A 10,457-nucleotide genomic window follows, 5' to 3' on the forward strand; every position below is an offset into this window, starting at 1 on the left:
ATATGGTTTTTTTTAGGCTCCCTAGAGCGTCTTCATCCTCTTTAGCCTCACCAATCCTTATGTTATTAAATAGTATGTTCTCCTGGCATAGCTATATACACAGGGTGAGAGTCTACTCTTTATAGATTATAATCAATATTTGCCTTTAAGCAGAAAAAGTAAATAGTAAATAGTTATAAAACAGCAAATAGTTTATGTTTTTTTTCCTGAAAATATAAAGAAAAAGCTGTTTAAATCGAAATATTGACTATTAGCAGGAAGTACCTATCAGCCAATGATCATAAGCAGGAAGTACCTATCAGCCAATGATCATAAGCAGGAAGTATCATATTTTTACCCACAGTCTTCCTTTAAATTACTCGCTTCCTTCTTCAGCTGGCTGAATTCTTAGTTGATATTTAGGGTTTTTTTGGAAGAATGTCTTCAGTTTGTTGCATAAAGGACTAATTGCTTGTAAAATAACTCAGAAAAAACTCCCATTCATTGTGTGTCTAATGATCATAATTGTTATCCTTCTCTTTTTTTATTTAGAAAGCGTCAGCATTTTCAGTAGCTTCATAAAGAAGGACGCACAGAACAGATGAGGGGTAGGACATTCATTTCCTCTCTTCTCATATTGATACAGACAGCTTTGAGGGTCTTGCTACTGAGATATCACAATTTAGAGATATTTGCTTAGTGTACACCCATAGGTATGTGCAGGAATATTTTTTTGTGGTGGAATTAAAAACAAAAAAACAAAACTATAACAATGTTAATGTAGACTAAAAAAGGCAAATGAAAGCCCAGGTTTATACCTGTAAACCAGTTATCTAGCAAATAAATAAGTGTCATTTTTCATATTCTATAGGGTCATATGATTAATCATTTCAAAGAATATATTGTAATCCTAATAATGAGAGGTCAAGCGCATGCTCTTTTGCTTTTGATACACTTTTTCTTTTTTTTCTGAAAACTGTAGAAAATTAAATATTCATCATTTATTTTCAATCACATAATTTCTAGATGGCCAAGTTACTCCTAATTTAAATTAGATGTCTCTTCTCTTGGGGGTTTCAGTAATGTATGAATCTATTTTGCCTAAGAAACAGGACACGGGCTTAGCATCTTCACTGTAATATTTAAAGGGATATAAACACAAAGGGGCATATTTATCAACCTCTGGATGGAGCTTGATGCCCGTGTTTCTGGCGAGCCTGCAGGCTCGCCAGAAACAGCAGTTATGAAGCAGCGGTCACAAAGAGCGCTGCTCCATAACCTGTCCGCCTGCTCTGAGCAGACAGACAGACATCGCCGGAAATCAACCCGATCGATTACGAGTCTGCAGGGGGCAGCGTTGCACCAGCAGCTCTTGTGAGCTGCTGGTGCAATGCTGAATATGGCGAGCGTATTGCTCGCCGTATTCAGCGAGGTCTGGCGGACCTGATCAGCACTGTCGGATCAGGTCCGCCAGACCTTGATAAATAAGGGCTTAAATGTTTATTTCATGATTCAGATAGAGCACGCAATTTTAAACAACTTACCAATTTACTTCAATTATTACATTTTTTTTTTGCTCTCCTTTGGCTGAAAATTCAGGGACGTAAGTTCAGGAGACGGACCATTTCTGGAGCACTAGATGGCAGCAGCATTGCAAGAGCACTAGATGGCAGAACTATTTCTTGCCATATATTACTCCAAACACCTACCTAGGTATCTGTTCAAAAAAGAAGATCATGGGAACAAAGCAAATGCGATAATAGAAGTAAATGCAAAACCTTTTTTTTAAAATGGTATGCTCTGTCTTAATCACAAAAGAAAAGTTCTGTGTTTCATATCCCTTTAATGGTTTAAAGGGACATAAAAGTCAAACTTGATCTTGATAAAGGCTGGCATACAGATGAAACGCGTAGATGCAATTTCTCTATCACCTGTACAACTGAAGATAGTGGAGGAGTTCACTAGGCTGAACGGATATCAAAGTGCCCCCAGTGCAAAATAACGAGGGACAGATATACACGTTGCCGCTGTGGTGCCTACAGGAAACAGACTCCATTATCCACTGAAAGTTTCTTCACCCTGCTACTTTGGACCACAATTTGACTGTGGCATACCCCGATAATCCATACAGCGTCAGGAGGTTACAAACCAAAGGCTTCCACATTGTCCATACGGAACACAGATTGTCTGAAACAGCCCAGCGTTTGGAAAACCAGCAAAAAGGAGATTTTGTCTCACACCTGTTTGGAGGACAACAAATAAAGAGGAATATTGCCCAACAATCAGTTGTCTAAACCGTAACTGAACCCTACCTACGAAAAAAACAGCATTAACACATTCCCCATTGAAGTCTATGGAGTAAGTTGTTTGAAAACCTAACACCCTAACATAAACCCCTAGTCTAATAACCCCTAAACCGCTGTCCCCCACATTGCCAGCACTAAAAAGGTATTAACTCCTAAACCACTGTCCCCCCACTTCTCTAACACTAAATGACGCTATTAACCTCTAAACCGCCGACCCCCCACATTGCGACTCCCTAAATAAACCTATTAACCCCAAAACTGCTGCGGAATCTGTTGGCGCTCTACAAATAACCGATAATAAATAAATAACCCCTAAACCTAACACCCCCTAACTTTAAATTAAAGTTACAATATAACTACCTTAAAATAAATAAAAACTTAGCTGTAAAATAAAATAAAAACTAAGCTTAAACTATAAATAAACCTAACATTACTATTTAAAAAAAAATAAAATACCAAAAATAAAAAATCTAAATTACAAAATTAAAAAATCCTAACACTACGGAAAAGCTGTACCACACAACTTGTAGTCGGGGTATAGAAAATACAGTTATGTGCGTGCTCCTGTGCCTACCTAAATGTGCTGTTATGTAAAAGACAGTAAACACTTTGAGATTTTTATATAAAATGCCCATTTCTCTTGTTAAGTGTATCCAGTCCACGGATCATCCATTACTTGTGGGATATTCTCCTTCCCAACAGGAAGTTGCAAGAGGATCACCCACAGCAGAGCTGCTATATAGCTCCTCCCCTCACTGCCATATCCAGTCATTCTCTTGCAACTCTCAACTAAGATGGAGGTCATAAGAGGACTGTGGTGTTTTATACTTAGTTTATTTCTTCAATCAAAAGTTTGTTATTTTTAAATGGTACCGGAGTGTACTGTTTAACTCAGGCAGTATTTAGAAGAAGAATCTGCCTGCGTTTTCTATGATCTTAGCAGAAGTAACTAAGATCCTTTGCTGTTCTCACATATTCTGAGGAGTGACGTAACTTCAGAGGGGGAATAGCGTGCAGGTTTTCCTGTAATATTAAGGTAGGTGCAGTTAAAATATTTTTCTAGGGATGGAATTTGCTAGAAAATGCTGCTGATACTGAAGTAATGTAAGTAAAGCCTTAAATGCAGTGATAGCGACTGGTATCAGGCTTATTAATAGAGATACATACTCTTATAAAAGTGTATTTTAAAACGTTTGCTGGCATGTTTAATCGTTTTTTACATATGTTTGGTGATAAAACTTATTGGGGCCTAGTTTTTTCCACATGGCTGGCTTGCATTTTGCCTAGAAACAGTTCCCTGAGGCTTCCCACTGTTGTAATATGAGTGGGAGGGGCCTATTTTGGCGTTTTTTTTGCACAGCAAAAATTACAGACACAGACATCCAGCTTCTTCCTGCATGATCCAGGACTTCTCTGAAGGGCTCAAAAGGCTTCAAAAGTCGTATTGAGGGAGGTAAAAAAACACAGTAGAGCTGTGGCAGTTGTTGTGACTGTTTAAAAAACGTTTTTGTCATTTGTTATTCCGTTTTTGGTATTAAGGGGTTAATCATCCATTTGCAAGTGGGTGCAATGCTCTGCTAACTTGTTACATACACTGTAAAAATTTCGTTAGTGTAACTGCATTTTTTCACTGTTATTTCAAAATTTGGGAAAATTTGTGTTTCTTAAAGGCGCAGTAACGTTTTTTATATTGCTTGTAAACTTGTTTTAAAGTGTTTTCCAAGCTTGCTAGTCTCATTGCTAGTCTGTTTAAACATGTCTGACACAGAGGAACCTACTTGTTCATTATGTTTGAAAGCCATGGTGGAGCCCCATAGGGGAATGTGTACTAAATGTATTGATTTCACCTTAAACAGTAAAGATCAGTCTTTATCTATAAAAGAATTATCACCAGAGGGTTCTGTCGAGGGGGAAGTTATGCCGACTAACTCTCCCCACGTGTCAGACCCTTCGCCTCCCGCTCAGGGGACGCACACTAATATGGCGCCAATTACATCAGGGACGCCCATAGCGATTACCTTGCAGGACATGGCTGCAATCATGAATAATACCCTGTCACAGGTATTATCTAGATTGCCTGAATTAAGAGGCAAGCACGATAGCTCTGGGGTTAGGAGAGATACAGAGCGCGCAGATGCTGTTAGAGCCATGTCTGATACTGCGTCACAGTATGCAGAACATGAGGACGGAGAGCTTCAGTCTGTGGGTGACATCTCTGACTCGGGGAAACCTGATTCAGAGATTTCTAATTTTAAATTTAAGCTTGAGAACCTCCGTGTATTGCTTGGGGAGGTATTAGCTGCTCTGAATGACTGTAACACAGTTGCAATTCCAGAGAAATTGTGTAGGCTGGATAAATACTATGTGGTGCCGGTGTGTACTGACGTTTTTCCTATACCTAAAAGGCTTACAGAAATTATTAGCAAGGAGTGGGATAGACCCGGTGTTTCCTTTTCCCCACCTCCTATATTTAGAAAAATGTTTCCAATAGGCGCCACTACACGGGACTTATGGCAGACGGTCCCTAAGGTGGAGGGAGCAGTTTCTACTTTAGCAAAGCGTACCACTATCCCGGTTGAGGACAGTTGTGCTTTTTCAGATCCAATGGATAAAAAATTGGAGGGTTACCTTAAGAAAATGTTTATTCAACAAGGTTTTATTTTACAGCCCCTTGCATGCATTGCGCCTGTCACTGCTGCGGCAGCATTCTGGTTTGAGGCCCTGGAAGAGGCCATCCAGACAGCTCCATTGAATGAAATTATTGACAATCTTAGAACGCTTAAGCTAGCTAACTCATTTGTTTCTGATGCCATTGTTCATTTGACTAAACTGACGGCTAAGAATTCCGGATTCGCCATCCAGGCGCGTAGGGCGCTATGGCTTAAATCCTGGTCAGCTGACGTGACTTCAAAGTCTAAATTACTCAACATTCCTTTCAAGGGGCAGACCTTATTTGGGCCTGGCTTGAAGGAAATTATTGCTGACATTACTGGAGGCATACCCTTCCTCAGGACAGGGCCAAATCAAAGGCCAAACAGTCTAATTTTCGTGCCTTTCGAAATTTCAAGGCAGGAGCAGCATCAACTTCCTCCGCTTCAAAACAAGAGGGAACTGTTGCTCATTCCAGACAGGCCTGGAAACCTAACCAGTCCTGGAACAAGGGCAAGCAGGCCAGAAAGCCTGCTGCTGCCCCCAAGACAGCATGAAGGAACGGCCCCCTATCCGGAAACGGATCTAGTGGGGGCAGACTTTCTCTCTTCGCCCAGGCGTGGGCAAGAGATGTTCAGGATCCCTGGGCGTTGGAGATCATATCTCAGGGATATCTTCTGGACTTCAAAGCTTCTCCTCCACAAGGGAGATTTCATCTTTCAAGGTTATCAGCAAACCAGATAAAGAAAGAGGCATTCCTAATCTGCGTACAAGATCTCCTTGTAATGGGAGTGATCCATCCAGTTCCGCGGACGGAACAAGGACAGGGATTTTATTCAAATCTGTTTGTGGTTCCCAAGAAAGAGGGAACCTTCAGACCAATCTTGGATCTAAAGATCTTAAACAAATTCCTCAGAGTTCCATCATTCAAAATGGAAACTATTCGGACCATCCTTCCCATGATCCAAGAGGGTCAGTACATGACCACAGTGGACTTAAAGGATGCCTACCTTCACATACCGATTCACAAAGATCATCATCGGTTCCTAAGGTTTGCCTTTCTATACAGGCATTACCAATTTGTAGCTCTTCCCTTCGGGTTGGCCACTGCCCCGAGAATTTTTACAAAGGTTCTAGGCTCACTTCTGGCGGTTCTAAGACCGCGAGGCATAGCGGTGGCTCCGTATCTAGACGACATCCTGATACAGGCGTCAAGCTTTCAAATTGCCAAGTCTCATACAGAGATAGTTCTGGCATTCCTGAGGTCGCATGGGTGGAAAGTGAACGTGGAAAAGAGTTCTCTATCACCACTCACATGAGTCTCCTTCCTAGGGACTCTTATAGATTCTGTAGAGATGAAAATTTACCTGACGGAGTCCAGGTTATCAAAACTTCTAAATGCTTGCCGTGTCCTTCATTCCATTCCACGCCCGTCAGTGGCTCAGTGCATGGAAGTAATCGGCTTAATGGTAGCGGAAATGGACATAGTGCCATTTGCGCGACTGCATCTCAGACCGCTGCAATTATGCATGCTAAGTCAGTGGAATGGGGATTACTCAGATTTGTCCCCTCTACTAAATCTGGATCAAGAGAACAGAGATTCTCTTCTCTGGTGGCTTTCTCGGGTCCATCTGTCCAAGGGTATGACCTTTCGCAGGCCAGATTGGATGATTGTAACAACAGATGCCAGCCTTCTAGGTTGGGGCGCAGTCTGGAACTCCCTGAAGGCTCAGGGATCGTGGACTCAGGAGGAGAAACTCCTCCCAATAAATATTCTGGAGTTAAGAGCACTATTCAATGCTCTTCTAGCTTGGCCTCAGTTAGCAACACTGAGGTCCATCAGATTTCAGTCGGACAACATCACGACTGTGGCTTACATCAACCATCAAGGGGGAACCAGGAGTTCCCTAGCGATGTTAGAAGTCTCAAAGATAATTCGCTGGGCAGAGTCTCACTCTTGCCACCTGTCAGCAATCCACATCCCAGGCGTAGAGAACTGGGAGGCGGATTTTCTAAGTCGTCAGACTTTTCATCCGGGGGAGTGGGAACTCCATCCGGAGGTGTTTGCTCACTGGTCCATCGTTGGGGCAAACCAGAACTGGATCTCATGGCGTCTCGCCAGAATGCCAAGCTTCCTTGTTACGGATCCAGGTCCAGGGACCCGGGAGCAACGCTGATAGATGCTCTAGCAGCTCCTTGGTTCTTCAACCTGGCCTATGTGTTTCCACCGTTTCCTCTGCTCCCTCGACTGATTGCCAAAATCAAACAGGAGAGAGCATCAGTGATTCTGATGGCGCTTGCGTGGCCACGCAGGACCTGGTATGCAGACCTAGTGGACATGTCATCTCTTCCACCATGGACTCTGCCTCTGAGCCAGGACCTTCTAATACAAGGTCCTTTCAATCATCCAAATCTAATTTCTCTGAGACTGACTGCATGGAAATTGAACACTTGATTCTATCAAGGCGTGGCTTCTCCTAGTCAGTCATTGATACCTTAATACAGGCTCGGAAGCCTGTCACCAGGAAAATCTACCATAAGATATGGCGTAAATATCTTTATTGGTGTGAATCCAAGAGTTACTCATGGAGTAAGGTTAGGATTCCTAGGATATTGTCCTTTCTCCAAGAGGGTTTGGACAAAGGCTTATCAGCTAGTTCTATAAAAGGACAGATCTCTGCTCTGTCTATTCTTTTGCACAAGTGTCTGGCAGAAGTTCCAGACGTCCAGGCATTATGTCAGGCTTTGGTTAGGATTAAGCCTGTGTTTAAAACTGTTGCTCCCCCGTGGAGCTTAAACTTGGTTCTTAAAGTTCTTCAGGGAGTTCCGTTTGAACCCCTTCATTCCATTGATATTAAACTTTTATCTTGGAAAGTTCTGTTTTTGATGGCTATTTCCTCGGCTCGAAGAGTCTCTGAGTTATCTGCCTTACATTGTGATTCTCCTTATCTGATTTTTCATTCAGACAAGGTAGTTCTGCGTACCAAACCTGGGTTTTTACCTAAGGTGGTTTCTAACAGGAATATCAATCAAGAGATTGTTGTTCCATCATTGTGTCCTAATCCTTCTTCAAAGAAGGAACGTCTTTTGCATAATCTGGACGTAGTCCGTGCCTTGAAGTTTTACTTACAGGCTACTAAAGATTTTCGTCAAACATCTGCCCTGTTTGTCGTTTACTCTGGACAGAGGAGAGGTCAAAAAGCTTCGACAACCTCTCTCTCCTTTTGGCTTCGGAGCATAATTCGCTTAGCCTATGAGACTGCTGGTCAGGAGCCCCCTGAAAGGATTACAGCTCATTCTACTAGAGCTGTGGCTTCCACCTGGGCCTTTAAAAATGAGGCCTCTGTTGAACAGATTTGCAAGGCTGCGACTTGGTCTTCGCTTCACACCTTTTCAAAATTTTACAAATTTTACACTTTTGCTTCTTCGGAGGCTGTTTTTGGGAGAAAGGTTCTACAGGCAGTGGTTCCTTCCGTTTAAGTTCCTGCCTTGTCCCTCCCATCATCCGTGTACTTTAGCTTTGGTATTGGTATCCCACAAGTAATGGATGATCCGTGGACTGGATACACTTAACAAGAGAAACATAATTTATGCTTACCTGATAAATTTATTTCTCTTGTAGTGTATCCAGTCCACGGCCCGCCCTGTCCTTTTAAGGCAGGTCTAAATTTTAATTAAACTACAGTCACCACTGCACCCTATGGTTTCTCCTTTCTCGTCTTGTTTCGGTCGAATGACTGGATATGGCAGTGAGGGGAGGAGCTATATAGCAGCTCTGCTGTGGGTGATCCTCTTGCAACTTCCTGTTGGGAAGGAGAATATCCCACAAGTAATGAATGATCCGTGGACTGGATACACTACAAGAGAAATACATTTATCAGGTAAGCATAAATTATGTTTTTCATGTAATTTAGCTCTTAAAACTGGGAAATTTCTAATTCTCAGACCTTGAAATGTACCATGTTGACTTATCAAGGCTAACTCTGCTACATATATGTACCTAATTGGCTTTAACTGATAACACCTGAAAAATAATTCACATTAAACTAACCTTGTTAGTCTGCAGACTTAAGCCCAGATTGGCTCCTCCAAATAAGGCAAATGGTGGATAGAATTTGGTTATTGAAACACAATTGCAAAACAAATGTTGTTAATTTGATAACTTGGCTGATATGTTATTCTATAGCAACACACCAGAGATGTCTTGTAATTACAAGGTGTTTACTGTCCCTTTTAGTTTTAACCTAGGATACAAGGAGAAAGAAATACATTTGATTATGGAAATTGTTGACTTTTTTTCAAATTGTAAACTGTAGCTGAATCAAGAAGGCTTAATATTGACTTCTGTTTCCCTTTAACTGTAAATTTTATATGGTATTTTGGCAAAAGAGTATGTAGAGATTCAAAACTAGAACAAATAAAGCAACACCTCCCTCTTCAAAGATGAATGAATAGAGAAGGCTGCCAATCCTTAAAGGGAACGTAAACACCAAAGGGGGATATTTATCAAAGGTCTGGCGGACCTGATCCGACAGTGCGGATCAGGTCCACCAGACCTCGCTGAATGCGGAGAGCAATACGCTCTCCGTATTCAGCATTGCACCAGCAGCTCTTGTGAGTTGCTGGTGCAACGCCGCCCCCTGCAGATTAGCGGACAATCGGCCGCCAGCAGGGAGATGTCAATCAACCCGATCGTACTCGATCGGGTTGATTTTCGGCGATATCTGTCCACCTGCTCAGAGCAGGCGGACAGGGTTATGGAGCAGCGGTCTTTAAACACAGGCCCTTAAGCTCCAACCGGAGCTTGATAAATGGCCCCCCAAAATGTTATTGTTTAAAAAGATAACTAATCCCTTTATTTACATAACCAACACTGTTATAGAAATATACTTTTTACCTCTGTAATTACCTTCTGCTTCTGCAGACTGTCTCCTTATCTCAGATTTTATGACAGACTTGCATTTCAGGCAATTAGTCCCAACTCTTATATAACTGCACATGCTTTAATTCCTGCTTTTTCAAATAAAGATACTAAAAGAAACAAAGAAAATTTTATAATAGGAGTAAATTGCATTCTCTATCCGAATCATAAAAGAAAAGAATTGGGTTTAGTATCCCTTTAACAACCAGCACCTTTAAGAAGTTAAAATAGAAGAAAGACTTTGAAGAGCGCTGTAGGCGCTGGAGAAAAGATTATAATTGTGAGTAGTAACCATGCTATTGTATTTGTACCCGGTCGTTAAAAGGTCTTTCGCACTCTGCCATTGTTTATTTCAGGCGTTTCCTCCCACAGCCATTTAGAGCCGAAACGAAAGTCATTTACAGAATTGTGCTTTGCAAGGCTTTTGCAAACGCCACAGGTAGTGGTTATTTCTGTATTGTTAGAACAGAGAAAAGCTGAATATTTCTTACATTTCATTTTCAAAGCAAGACACTAATGCTTTAAGAAATATTTGCTGTTAAATGTTTTAAGATTCTTTTGAACACACCAACATGTATTCTATTTTGTTGAAATGGACCAAA

This window comes from Bombina bombina, chromosome 8 (genome assembly GCF_027579735.1).
Source record: "Bombina bombina isolate aBomBom1 chromosome 8, aBomBom1.pri, whole genome shotgun sequence".
NCBI lineage: Eukaryota > Metazoa > Chordata > Amphibia > Anura > Bombinatoridae > Bombina > Bombina bombina.